Below are 15,204 nucleotides of genomic sequence, written 5' to 3'. Positions count from 1 at the left end.
ATTCTCCCTATATTTCCTATACTAACTTTTTGCTTAGTATATATCTCCCTAAATATAGTTACTTAGTAGCTTTATTATTTCTAGTAACTTAGATAATAAGGAATATAATAGTAGCTTTATAAAGCTACTTCCCTATAATTAGTATATTAACTAGCTTTATCTCTTTAGTAAGTATAACTATTAGGAAGGTAGTAGTAAGTTCCCCTTAATTTTTATTTTCTTTATAGCAAGTTCTAACTATATCTAGGGCGCTTATATAAGTCCTACTATTATAGCTATAAGACCTATACTTAATTAGAAGCTATCCTTGCTTATAATCCTAATATTTACTAAGCCCTCTATAACTAGCTTTAGTTTTATTATAGTTACTAGGAGGATTACCTCTATATTATAAAGAAGGGGACCCTTAGTACTTTTATAGGGAAACCTACTAAAGGCACCTATTACTAGTTTATACTATAGTTCTACTAGCTCTACTATTATTTTAAGGATCTTATATTAAGGGCTTAAACTAATAATACTATTACTCTACTTACCCCTACTACCTACTTACGAGCCTATAATTAGTATTAGCTTAGTGCTATTATTCTATCTACTACTAGTACTCTAGTATTTCTACTTTAGTCTACTATTACACCTTTATATAGTAGTTGTAGTAATAATAATATTATATAGCTTACTACTACTACTAGTATTACCTTCTAGTATATTAACTAGTATATAAACAAGACCTAGGCCTAAACTAACCTTTATATTAATAAGCTTAAGAGCGCTACTAAGCGCACTACCTATAGTATTAAGACTCTTATTATTAGTATTAATTTTCCTTTATTCCCTTTATATATATTCTAATATTTGCTTTCTTTAGGCCTAGGGTACTATACGTTTATAAACTATTAAAGCACTACCCTCCTTCTACTACTACTACTACTATTACTTATACTTATTAACTAAGTCCTCCCCTACCTACACTATACGTAAGCGTTACTACTATTACTAAGAGATATAGAGGCGTTAGAATAATATAAATAATAGTTTAGGGGGAGCTAAGGGGGGGTTAGTTATAGATAGTAATAGTATAAAAACTACTACCTAATTATTAGCTACCTTATAAAACTTTAGTAGTAGGGCACTTACTTAGAGTATTATAAGGATAAATAAAAGATATCTCTAATACCTTTCTACTTCTTTATTATAATAAAGGTCTAAGTTATTATTCTAGTTTTCTTCTACCCTTACTTCCTAGCTTTTATACGTATTAGGCTATTATTATACGTAATATCCCTATACTATTCCTTAAACCTATCTAGAGCCTTAGTATCCTATACTACCTCTAGCAGGTGCTATGTTAGATTAATATACCCCTTCTATTTTACTAGGACTTAACGCTTCCCTTTTCTTCTTATATTCTTTACACAAAGGATCTCTTCTACTTCTTATTTATCTAGCGTTACGTCTTTATTTTCTAGAGTAACTATTAGGCCTAGTTATAAGTCCTAAAGCTTCTAGCTTAGTAGTAGGTTATTAGTAGCTCTCTCTAGCAGATCTATATGCATAGTCTTATACAAGTTCCCTAGTAAGTCTAACACTACTATAAGTAGAGTAGGGACTTCTATTACTTTATACTTCACTTATAGCTAGTTAAACTTTTTACTTAGTTAGTTTATCTTTATATTATATATTATAAACTAAATGTTACAGGAGGGATATTAACCAGATCACGGAGCATTTTAATCCAATTAATCCTGATTAATACCCCTGTATGACCCACTATCTAATCAACTGCTAGCTTACTGCCAAGTGCCTAATAAAAAGCAGGAGCTCTAGTAAGGAAGGTTTACTAATTATTCACCTTCTAGTAAGGGTAGCTAAAGCTCTATATATATAAGTCTAATCGTAGTAGATATAATCTAATAATCTATCTCCTAAATTATTCCTAACCTTAGTAATCTAGATTTCTATAGTTATAAGCCTAGTTCGCGCTTTACCTTATTAAAGATTGTCCTATCTATTTAAGCGTATTATTTAACTTAGATACTAAGCTAGCAAGCTTTACTTTTTCTTTTATACTATTTCTTAAGTAGAAGCTTACTTATTACTCTTCTACTATAAGCAACTAAATCCTAAAGGGGGATATCCTACTTACTAGATTAACTAACTAGCCTACCTAGTATATTTAATTTAGATACCATGCCCTAACTAAAGGGATCTAGGTAGAGGTAGACCCTAATACTTAGGATACTAAAAACTACTTTAAGAATAAACCTATTAAGCCTAATATACTAATAGGTATCGCGCTATCTAATATAATAAGCAAGTAGTATAAACTCTAAATAGCCTTGTACTAAGCTTACTTATTAGATTAGGTATTAAAGTTATTAGTAATCTAGAACCTTTTTATACAGGTTAATAATATAGTAGATTAAGGGATCCTTACCCTAGCCTATATAGAACTTGTTAATTAAGGAAGAGTAACCCTCTAAGCACTTATCTAAGTACTCTGCAATAACCTAGCGCTAACTAATTTAAGCGCTGCAACACTAGCTAGATTATATTATAAAGCTTATCTTACTAAGGCAAAGATAAGTAGCTAAGATACTAATTAATTGTAGAAGGAGTAGATAATCCTATATACGTAAGCTAAGGTATATAACGTTCCTAATATTAAAGGATAGCTTATAGTATAAGATTATCTTAAAGCTCTATCTACTAGGGTCTTACTAGATTAGGGTTAAACTATGTTTTAAAGGATTATTAAAAAGTTAGTAATAGGAGAGCTAACTTATAACCTCCTATAGGTTACTAAGATCTATTTATTACTTCTCTAAGAGAACAATATAAGATTAAGCTCTAAGGGTCCTAGAGTGTTTGTAATAATAGGAGCTCTACCTTCTAATTAACCTAAGAAGGAGTCTTTATGCCTATGTGGTAGATCCTACCTATAGAAACCTCCTAAATGCAGAAACGTTATTAAAGCTTGGACTAATACAGGTAACAAGCTTACTACTACTTAACAATCAGAGATTAAGAAAAAGATTAATAGGAATTAAAAATTCAAAGAGTTAAGAAAAGCTCTAATTAAATCCTATCCTATTAATTAAGATTATAGTAGTAAGGCAAGCACGATCACCTATCTAGGCAGTATCTAGGCGGCACTAATTAACCCTATGTTAATAGCGGAGAAAACAAACAGGATCTATTTAACTATAGACTTTGAAGCTTACGCTCTATTAAAGAGTACTATCTTTAATAACAGGGGTGCAGTCTACCTAGTTAATAATATAAGCTACCTAGAAGAAAGCTTGTTTAGATTAGTTAAATATAAGATAGTTAAAGCAGGAACTTAAGCTTTTCTAATCTTAGGCAGAGGGACTAGAGTGATCCCTAATGCTCTTAATAGACCAAGAGGTCCAAAAACAGAAGATTTAGTGCTTACTAATATAGTGTTAGTAGAAGGTTTTTATGTAAATATTATATTAGAAGCTTAATTGCTTAAAGCAGGAGTATAGTTCCTTAGGCTAGATGCTACCTTGCAGTTTAGATTATTAGAAAAGAGCGTTGTATTAGCTAAGTTACTGCGCAAGTTTAACTTAACTTTCCTAGAATACAAGCCCTCTACTCCTTATCTAATAATCCAAAGCATAGTGCCTAAACAACCCTAGCGATCCTAGATAACTCACCTAAGACACGACAGTGAGGAGCTTTAGCACTAATAATTAGGCTATTTAGGACCTAAGGCGCTTAAAGCTCTATTTAAGTTAGTAATAAACGTTAGGATTAAAGGAACTCCTAGGAGCAAATGCGAGCACTGCGCTATTACACATGCCTAACAGGTTATATTAAGATAACCAAGTGAAAGATTACCACGTCTATACTACTAGGTATTATAGGATCTATTTAATATGCTAATAGGTATAGCTTATAAGCAATAGATCTTAGTATTAAAGTGTAACTACTTAGGAAAGCTTTATACCTATCTACTATAAGCTAAAAACCTTAATAAGATTATATAGGTGTTTAAAAATTTTAAGAGCTTAATACTTAATTAATATAAGCTTAGTATAGTTAAGATTATATAAGATAATAAGGTTGTAACGCTCCTATAGTATAGGCAATCTTGCTTTTAGATCTAGGCAGCTAATAATAGTATTAAGATTAAGAGCTTACCTGTATATACCTATAAACCTAATAGAGGAGTAGAAAGAGTAGGGCAGGAGATTATAACAAAATTAATTAAAATAAGGATTAGTGCTAACCTACTAACAAAGCTCTAGCCTAAAATTGTTAAAGTAGTAACTTAGCTCTATAATATAAGCCTGTCCTATGCTTATAATATAATATTACTTAACAAAGTGCTAGATTGTTAGTTTACTAGATACTTTAGGTAGTAGTAACTAGAGCAGATAAGGGAGCTAACTACTAATCTCCGCCCTAATTAGAGCGGAATATACGCCTATAGCTATTAGGCTTACCCCCTTAATAGAAATTAAGTAGCTAGGCGTTACAAGAGGGTTTTTAACGTAAACCCTTAGGGTTATATTAGATATCTAGTAGGATATAGAGTATCTAATATATATAGGATATAGATCCCCTTGCTTAATTAGATTATTATAACGTAGAACGTTACCTTTAATAATAATCTTTTCTATAAAGACAAAGATCTAGAGTAGCTTTAATAGTTAGAAGCTTAAAAGATAGGTAATATTATTAGCAAAGATAAGATCTTTAATATAGGAGAAGTATATAAAGAGCTTAATATCTTTAATTAGCTTTATATTATAGTAGAGTAATATAAGGAGTCTAGTAAGTAAGAAGGACTAAACCTAGTATAGGAGCTAGGGGGTAGGGTAGAGCTAGAGAAGGTAGATAATTAGGCTAGCTAGCCTAGTGATTTATAACCCCCTAAGCAGATACCTCTAGCGTAGGTACTAAGCATAGCTAGCTTAGCACAAAGGATCTATATAAAGTCCCCTAAGCTAATAGGGCTCTAAACTCCTAAACTAATACTAGAACTAAACTTTAGTATAGGAGATAAAGGATCTATATAGGTTATAGATTAGGGTCTTACTACCTAAGATAGTAGTAATCTAACTTACTTTAACGCTATAATAGGTAGCTCCTAGGAAAGACCTAAAGGGGAGAGTGCTATTAGTAGGTTACTCTATAAGAGCACAGAGATAGGTAAGGGCACCCTATCTAGCTCTTATAGGGGTGGTGAGCAGAGCTCCTACCTACCTGCTTTAGGACTAGATTCTGTATCTCCTGCAGATCCTTTACAAGCGGCACCTAGAGCTCCTAGAAGAAGTAGAAAACTGCGCATTAAAGGACTGCCACTAACGCGTGTTAGTAAGCAAACTTAGGGATAGGACCCTAATAAACTACTAGGAGGCTCTACAAGTGTAGGGATATATATAGTAATAGATCTATTAGATATAGATCTAATTAGAAATCCCTTACACAATCTTTTAGTATATCCTAAACTAAATACTATAATCTATGCTATAATCGCAGCAGTAATAGGGAGTAAATCCCCTAAAAACCCTAAAAGAAATACGCACTAGGACGCTCTACAAAAAGAGCTAAAATAATAGAAGGATCTCTATAACTACTAAATAGGACAGCAATTTAGAGACGCAGCATATAAAGAAATTAATACTCTGCTAAAAGCTAGTACCTAGGAGGAGATTAATAGGCTAAATATAGGAGAGTATCTACTCCTACTTAAATAGGTGTTTACATATAAGCTTAATTAGGATAGTTACCTAATTAAGTGCAAAGCAAGGATAGTAGTAAGAGGAGATCTATAGCTTACTAACTTAATTTATTTAACCTACGCAGCTACCCTAGCAGCTTAAACCTTTAGGACTGCAATAGCTATAGGAGCCAAGTTTAACCTTAAGATATATTAATATAACGTTGTTAGAGCTTTCCTTAACGCCTTAAGGGATTAACACCCTATAGTTATCTGCGAGCTACCTAAAGGATATTAAATACCTAGGAAGTGCGTTAAGCTTAAACAAGCTCTATATAGACTAAAAGTCTTACTATTATTATAGTATAATACGCTCTTAACTACACTCTAAGAAAATAAGCTTATTACTTCTAAAGAGGAGCTATGCCTATTCTTTAATAGAGATCGCAGTATCTTATTAATATTCTATGTGGACAATATCCTATTACTCTATTACTAAAACTACGCAAGCTAAGCTTACAAAGTTATCTAAGCTCTAAAGCAAAGATATACTATAGAAGAAAAGGGACCTATAAGCTGGTTTCTAGGGGTAAGAGTAATCTAGGATAGAAAGAGACAGATAATAACGCTTGTTTATAATAAATATATTAACAAGATTACAAAGAAATTTAATCTAGTAGAGATAGGAAAATTCCCTACTACACTACTATTAAGTAAAGATATTAAAAAGAGCATATAAGAAGCCACTAAAAAGAGATTAAGGACTATTAGGAGCGCGTTAGATTAATCCTTTACACCTTAATTATAGTGCGCCCTAATATTGCCTATGTAGCCTCCTAGCTCTCCTAATACCTTACTAACCTATCTAAACAACACTTTAATGCAGTTAATTAAGTGATTGTCTATCTATACTAAACTTAATACTAATTAATCTAATATAGGAATAGGGATCCTAATAAGCTTATAATATATAGTAATGCGTTATTTGCTAATAATATTAATACTTAGCAATTATCATATAGATACCTAATTACACTCTTTAGAGGACCTATTATTTAGAAAGCAGCTTAACAAGCAACTGTTACTACTTTAACTACTAAGGTAGAGCTCCTTGCGCTTAAGTAATTAAGCAAAGAAGCAATAGTGTTAAAACGCTTTTTAACCAAAATATACCTTACTTTAGATACTACCTAGATAATTAATTGTAATAGTTAACAAACTATTAGGTTAGTAGTAGGTAATAATAAAAGGATTACTACTAAGCTGCGCTATGTAGATATTTAAAATATATAGCTTAGATAAGAGTATATAAAGGGATCTTTTTATATTACCTACCTACCTACTAGTAATATACTAGCTAATAGGCTTACTAAAACCCTAACTATATAATAATTTATAAGGTTTAGGGAGTACCTAAAGTTATATAATAGTAGAGTATATATTATATAGTATTAATTAAAGTAAGGTAGTATATAAGATCTATTAATATATAATATAAGAATAACTAACTATAGCCTACCTCTCTATTATTAACTAGGTAGCTTCTCTAAGGAGCTCTATTACGCGCAAGAAGCGTGCCTTAGAGTCTATAGAGAGCTACCTAGGTTACCCTAGCCTAGGATCTATAGAGGGAACCTTAGAGGAGCTAGAGTCCTTATCTTCTAATAAGGAGCTCTAGGCGCCCTTAGCTATAGTATTAGCCTTGCGCGCAAGCTTAGTAGTAGTAGTAGTAGCTTTTACTAGCTCCTGCTGCTTAGCCTTACTCTCCTTAAGGAGCACTAAGACCTTCTACTTCTTATCCTTAAGAAGGTCTTAGCTCTTACCTACCTACTTCCTTACTAGGAAGGATAGCGTAGAATATTAGGTAAGCTTAGGGCTATTAGTTTATTAGTATAAGATCTTACTAAGTATTATAAAGGAAAAATTCTTGTATAGATTATATATATTAGGATATAGCTATACCTAAAGAAGTACTACTAGCACTAAGTCCCCCTACTAGAAGAGTTATAGCACTTACTATTAGACTTGTTAAAGAGTGTAGAGCGTAGATAATTTAGATAAGTTTTAGCATAACAAATACTAGGCTCTCTATAGCAGGAGGATCTTAGGGTCTCCTTAGGAGCTAGAGAGAGAGTAGGAGCAGGGATATAGGGCAGGGTCTAGGGAGGAGCAGGAGCTAGAGTTAGAGCTAGAGTAGTAGGAGCTAGAGTAGGAGCACCCTTCCTTAGCTTTGCAATCTTAACTATTGTAGCAGTAGCTATATGCTTAGCTACTACACGCTCTATAATAGCCTTACACTTAGTAATAGTATGCTCTTCTTTAGTAGTAATAGCTTTAGTAATAGTAGCTTTAGCTACGCAGGAGGTAATAAGGGTAGCGTAGGTAGAGTAAGCGTAAGTAGTAGTTTTTAACTTTAACTAAGATATAGGTTAGTAGGGATATAGGTATAGTTTAGATCCTTAGGGTTATATAATCTTATAATTTAGGCTATAGTAAAGATTATAGTTAGGTAGATAGAGTTATAGAGCTTAGTCTAGACAATATCTACACGCGTAAGCGTAGGCTAAATAAGGAAGGCGCGCTAGTTAGTATCTAAAGGATAAGCTAATTTAACCCTTTAGATATATAACACTCTAATTAGCTACACTACCTACTAACTATAAGCGTAACCATAACAATAAAAGATCTACTTATACCTAGGGGGTGTGTTATAGGAGGGATATTAACTAGATTACAGAGCATCTTAATCTAATTAATCCTAATTAATACCCCTATATAACCCACTATCTAATTAACTGCTAGCTTACTACTAAGTGCCTAATAAAAAGTAGGAGCTCTAGTAAGGAAGGTTTACTAATTATTTACCTTCTAGTAAGGGTAGCTAAAGCTCTATATATATGAGTCCAATCGTAGTAGATACAATCTAATAATCTATCTCCTAAATTATTCCTAATCTTAGTAATCTAAATTTCCACAGAAGGTTTACTAATTATTTACCTTCTAGTAAGGGTAGCTAAAGCTCTATATATATAAGTACGATTATAGTAGATATAATCTAATAATAAATCTCCTAAATTATTCCTAACCTTAGTGATCTAAATTTCCACAGTATCCTTATCCTTATCCCCTTTAGCAGGGTTTGCTACTAGGCTATAGTACTTATCTAGAGCACCCCTTGTCACGAGTTAGGTAGGTAGGGCATCCAAAAGGTATCCTATACAACTTAAAGGCATATGGGAGTACGCGTCTGTATAGAAAAGGATAAGATTCCTACACCTATAGGTCTTGTACAAAAGGATAAGAAGAACATGCCTATCCTAACTATAGGCGAGCTGTTCTCTATATATATTAGTAAGTCAGGCCTTTATTAGGCCTAACTTAGCATAGAATATTAGGTAGGTAATTCTACCTTATTATTATACTACACCCTCCTATAGAGAAAGGATAGTCCCTATCCTTAGGATTAGGTTTAGATCCCTTATTAAAGAAGAGCTTTTTGTAAAATAAATCTACCTTTACCTCTACCTTTACCTTTACTTCTTCTTCCTAGGGCACAGACCCCTATCCCTAGCCTACATATAACTAGCCCTCTACCTACTAACTTTCTTATTCCTATATACCCTATTTTTTAATTATTTAACCTAATCTATTTAAAATCTAGTAAGTATTTAATCTATATAATTAAATAGTTACTAATCTAAATTAGAACCTTTAGCTATGCTAGTACTAGTACTACTAGGAGTCCTCCCTATCGCCTATCGCGCTCTCTATATAAGGGCAGTTAGGGCTCTAGCTAGGGGCAGGTTTAATAATTTTAATTTTAAGTTAAAGAATTCTAAGAAGTGCTATTACTGTATCTCCTAGAATAAGTATTATAATCTAGTAAGTATCTAAGTCTAATAGGGTTCCTTTACTAATTCTAGTAGATTCCTTCCTTTGTTAGCCTAGAGTACTCTGCCCTTAGGGGTGCTCTAGATAAGTACTATAGCCTAGTAGCAAACCCTGCTAAAGGGGATAAGTATAAGGAAGCTATAGTTGCTTATTAGAAGGATATTAAATAGTTTAAGGCTACTATTTAAGAAGCTGCCTAAAACCTTGCTAAGTGCGTTGCTATTGCTAATGCTTAGACTAAGGGTATAGAAGCTACTAAAATCCTTGTAGCTACCTATTATACTCCTATATCTAATTTATATTAGCTTTAGAATAGTATTTATAAGATAGTCTTAGTAGTTAGGGGCTTAATAAGGGCTATTAATAAACTTAAAGAGGAAATAGCACTAAATTAGGAGGTAACCTTTATAGTATAGGCTAAGATAAAGGCGCTTAACAAGAAGGCGTCTAAATTAGTTCTAGCTCCCGCACCTACTCTAGTAGCTACTCTAAAACCTGCTATACTAGTTATCTAGAAGCTAGCTAGGAATAGTAGTCTAGGCGCTATCTTAGCTAATATAGAGTCTAAACTAGGTTATAATAGAGAGATAGATATAGAATAATGAGGTTTCCTAGGGGTAGTGTCCTAGGAACCTTAAAGGTTCTAGGATAGTTCTAAATAGGATATAATAATAAATAGCGACAAGAATAATAGTAACAGATAGTAATTAATAGTATAATATATAACTAAATAGGATATAAATTAGTTCTTGTTGCAGGAGGGATATTAACTGGATCACGGAGCATCTTGATCCAATCAATCACGATCATACCCCTGTATAACCCACTATCTGATTAACTGCCAGCTTACTACTAAGTGCCTAATAAAAAGTAGGAGCTCTAGTAAGGAAGGTTTACTAATTATTTACCTTCTAGTAAGGGTAGCTAAAGCTCTATATATATAAGTCTAATCGTAGTAGATACAATCTAATAATCTATCTCCTAAATTATTCCTAACCTTAGTAATCTAGATTTCCACAGTTATAAGCCTGGTTCGCGCTTTACCTTATTAAAGATCGTCCTATCTATTTAAGCGTATTATTTAACTTAGACACTAAGCTAGCAAGCTTTACTCTTTATACTATTTCTTAAGCAGAAGCTTACTTATTACTCTTCTACTATAAGTGACTAAATCCTAAAGGGGGATATCCTACTTACTAGATTAACTAACTAGCCCACCTAGTACATTTAATTCAGATACCATGCCCTAACTAAAGGGATCTAGGTAGAGGTAGACCCTAATACTTAGGATGCTAAAAACCACTTTAAGAATAAACCTATTAAGCCTAATATGCTAACAAATATCGCGCTATCTAACATAATAAGTAAGCAGTACAAGCTCTAAATAGCTTAGTACCAAGCCCGCTTATTAGATTAGGTATTAAAGTTATTAGCAATCTAGAACCTTTTTATATAGGTTAACAATATAGTAGATTAAGGGATCCTTACCCTAGCCTATATAGAGCTTGTTAATTAAGGAAGAGTAACCCTCTAAGCACTTATCTAAGTGCTCTATAACAACCTAGCGCTAACTAACTTAAGCGCTACAACACTAGCTAGATTGTAGTACAAAGCTTATCTTGCTAAGGTAAAGATAAGTAGCTAAGACGCTAATTACTAGTAGAAGGAGTAGATAATCCTATATACGCAAGCTAAGGTATACAACGTTCCTAATATTAAAGGATAGCTTATAGTATAGGATTATCTTAAAGCTCTATCTACTAGGATCTTACTAGATTAGGGTTAAACTATGTTTTAAAGGATTATTAAAAAGTTAGTAATAGGAGAGCTAACTTATAACCTCCTGCAGGTTGCTAAGATCTATTTATTACTTCTCTAAGAGAATAACATAATATCAAGCTCTAAGGGTCCTAGAGTGTTTACAATAATAGGAGCTCCACCTTCTAACTAACCTAAGAAGGAGTCTTTATACCTATATAGTAGATCTTACCTATAGAAACCTCCTAAATGCAAAAACGTTATTAAAGCTTAGACTAATACAGGTAACAAGCTTACCACTACTTAATAATTAGAGATTAAGAAAAAGATTAATAGGAATTAAAAATTCAAAGAGTTAAGAAAAGCTCTAATTAAATCCTATCCTATTAATCAAGATTATAGTAGTAAGGCAAGCACGATCACCTATCTAGGCAGTATCTAGGCGGCACTAATTAACCCTATGTTAATAGCGGAGAAAACAAACAGGATCTATTGGGGCATAGACTTTAAAGCTTACGCTCTATTAAAGAGTACTATCTTTAACAATAGGGGTGCAGTCTACCTAGTTAATAATATAAGCTACCTAGAAGAAAGCTTGTTTAGATTAGTTAAATATAAGATAGTTAAAGCAGGAACTTAAGCTTTTCTAATCTTAGGCAGAGGGACTAGAGTAATCCCTAATACTCTTAATAGACTAAGAGGTCTAAAAATAGAAGATTTAGTGCTTACTAACGTAGTGTTAGTAGAAGGCTTTTATATAAATATTATATTAGAAGCTTAATTGCTTAAAGCAGGAGTTTAGTTCCTTAGGCTAGATGCCACCTTGCAGTTTAGATTATTAGAAAAGAGCGTTATATTAGCTAAGTTACTGCGCAAGTTTAACTTAACTTTCCTAGAATACAAGCCCTCTACCCCTTATTAAATAATCTAAAGCATAGTGCCTAAACAACCCTAACAATCCTAGACGACTCACCTAAGACACGATAGTAAGGAGCTTTAGCACTAATAATTAGGCTATTTAGGACCTAAGGCGCTTAAAGCTCTAGTTAAGTTAGCAATAAATATTAGGATTAAATAAACTCCTAGGAGCAAATGCGAGCACTGCGCTATTATATATACCTAATAGGTTATATTAAGATAACTAAGGGAAAGATTACTATATCTATACTACTAGGTATTATAGGATCTATTTAACATACTAATAGGTATGGCTTACAAGTAATAGATCTTAGTATTAAAGTGCGACTACTTAGGAAAGCTTTATACCTATCTACTATAAGCTAAAAACCTTAATAAGATTATACAGGTGTTTAAAAATTTTAAGAGCTTAATACTTAACTAATATAAGCTTAGTATAGTTAAGATTATGCAAGATAATAATATTGCAACGCTCCCTTAGCGCGGTAAATCTTACTTTTAGATCTAGGCAGCTAACAATAGTATTAAGATTAAGAGCTCACCTGTATATACCTATAAACCTAATAGAGGAGCAGAAAGAGCAGGGCAGGAGATTATAACGAAATTAATTAAAATAAGGATTAGTGCTAACCTACTAACAAAGCTCTAGCCTAAAATTATTAAAGTAGCAACTTAGCTCTATAATATAAGCCTGTCCTATGCTTACAATATAATATCACCTAATAAAGTGCTAGATTATTAGTTTACTAGATACTTTAGGTAGTGGCAACTAGAGCAGATAAGGGAGGCAACTACTAATCTCTGCCCTAATTAGAGCGGAATATACGCCTATAGCTGTCAAGCTTACCCCCTTAACTAAGATTAAGTAGCTAGGCGTTACAAGAGGGTTTTTAAGGTGAACCCTTAGGGTTATATTAGATATCTAGTAGGATACAGAGCATCTAATATATATAGGATATAGATCCCCTTGCTTAATTAGATTATTATAACGCAGAACGTTACCTTTAATAAGGATCTTTTCTATAAAGAGAAAGATCTAGAGTAGCTTTAATAGTTAGAGGCTTAAAAGATAGTTAACATTATTAGCAAAGATAAGATCTATAATACAGGAGAAGTATATAAAGAGCTTAATATCTTTAATTAGCTTTGTATTGCAGTAGAGCAACATAAGGAGTCTAGTAAGCAAGGAGGACTAAACCTAGCGCAGGAGCTAGGGGGTAGGGTAGAGCTAGAGGAGGTAGATAATTAGGCTAGCTAGCCTAGTAATTCACAACCCCCTAAGCAGACACCTCTAGCGTAGGTACTAAGCATAGCTAGCTTAGCACAAAGGATCTATACAAAGTCCCCTAAGCTAATAGGGCTCTAAACTCCTAAACTAACACTAGAACTAAACTTTAGTACAGGAGATAAAGGATCTATATAGGTTATAGATTAGGGTCTTACTACCTAAGATAGTAGTAATCTAACTTACTTTAACGCCACAATAGGTAGCTCCTAGGAAAGACCTAGAGGGGAGAGTGCTATTAGTGGGTTACTCTATAAGAGCACGGAGATAGGTAAGGGCACCCTATCTAGCTCTTATAGGGGTGGTAAGCAGAGCTCCTACCTACCTACTTTAGGACTAGATTCTATATCTCCTGTAGATCCCTTACAAGCGGCACCTAGAGCTCCTAGAAGAAGTAGAAAACTGCAAGTTAAAGGACTGCTACTAACGCGTATTACTAAGCAAGCTTAGGGACAGGACCCTAATAAACTACTAGGAGGCTCTACAAGTGTAGGGATATATATAGTAATAGATCTATTAGATATAGATCTAATTAGAAATCCCTTACACAATCTTTTAGTATATCCTAAACTAAATACTATAATCTATGCTATAATCGCAGTAGTAATAGGGAGCAAATCTCCTAAGAACCCTAAAAGAAATACGCACTAGGACGCTCTACAAAAAGAGCTAAAATAATAGAAGGATCTCTATAACTACTAAATAGGACAGCAATTTAGAGACGTAGTATATAAAGAAATTAATACTCTGCTAAAAGCTAGTACCTAGGAGGAGATTAATAGGCTAACTATAGGAGAGCGTCTACTCCTACTTAAATAGGTGTTTATATATAAGCTTAATTAGGATAGTTACCTAATTAAGTGCAAAGCAAGGATAGTAGTAAGAGGAGATCTATAGCTTACTAACTTAATTTATTTAACCTACGTAGCTACCCTAGTAGCTTAAACCTTTAGGACTATAATAGCTATTAGAGCCAAGTTTAACCTTAAGATATATTAATATAACGTTGTTAGAGCTTTCCTTAACGCCTTAAGGGATTAACACCCTATAGTTATCTATAAGCTACCTAAAGGATATTAAATACCTAGGAAGTATATTAAGCTTAAACAAGCTCTATATAGACTAAAAGACTTACTATTATTATAGTATAATAAGCTCTTAACTACACTCTAAGAAAATAAGCTTATTACTTCTAAAGAGGAGCTATGCCTATTCTTTAATAGAGATTGTAGTATCTTGTTAATATTCTATATAGACAATATCCTATCGCTCTATTACTAAAACTATACAAGCTAGGCTTATAAAGTTATCTAACCTCTAAAGCAAAGATATACTATAGAAGAAAAGGGACCTGTAAGCTAGTTTCTAGGGGTAAGAGTAATCTAGGATAGAAAGAGATAGACAATAACGCTTATTTATAATAAATACATTAACAAGATTACAAAGAAATTTAATCTAGCAGAGATAGGAAAATTCCCTACTATACTACTATTAAGTAAAGATATTAAAAAGAGTATAGGAGAAGCTACTAAAAAAGAGATTAAGGACTATTAGGAGCGCGTTAGATTAATCCTTTACACCTTAATTATAGTGCACCCTAATATTGCCTATGTAGCCTCCTAGCTCTCCTAATACCTTACTAACCTATCTAAACAACACT

This window comes from Plenodomus lingam (assembly GCF_022343315.1).
Source record: "Plenodomus lingam strain CAN1 chromosome Unknown contig_2, whole genome shotgun sequence".
In the NCBI taxonomy this organism is placed as follows: domain Eukaryota; kingdom Fungi; phylum Ascomycota; class Dothideomycetes; order Pleosporales; family Leptosphaeriaceae; genus Plenodomus; species Plenodomus lingam.
Note: the sequence above shows the minus strand (reverse complement) of the source record.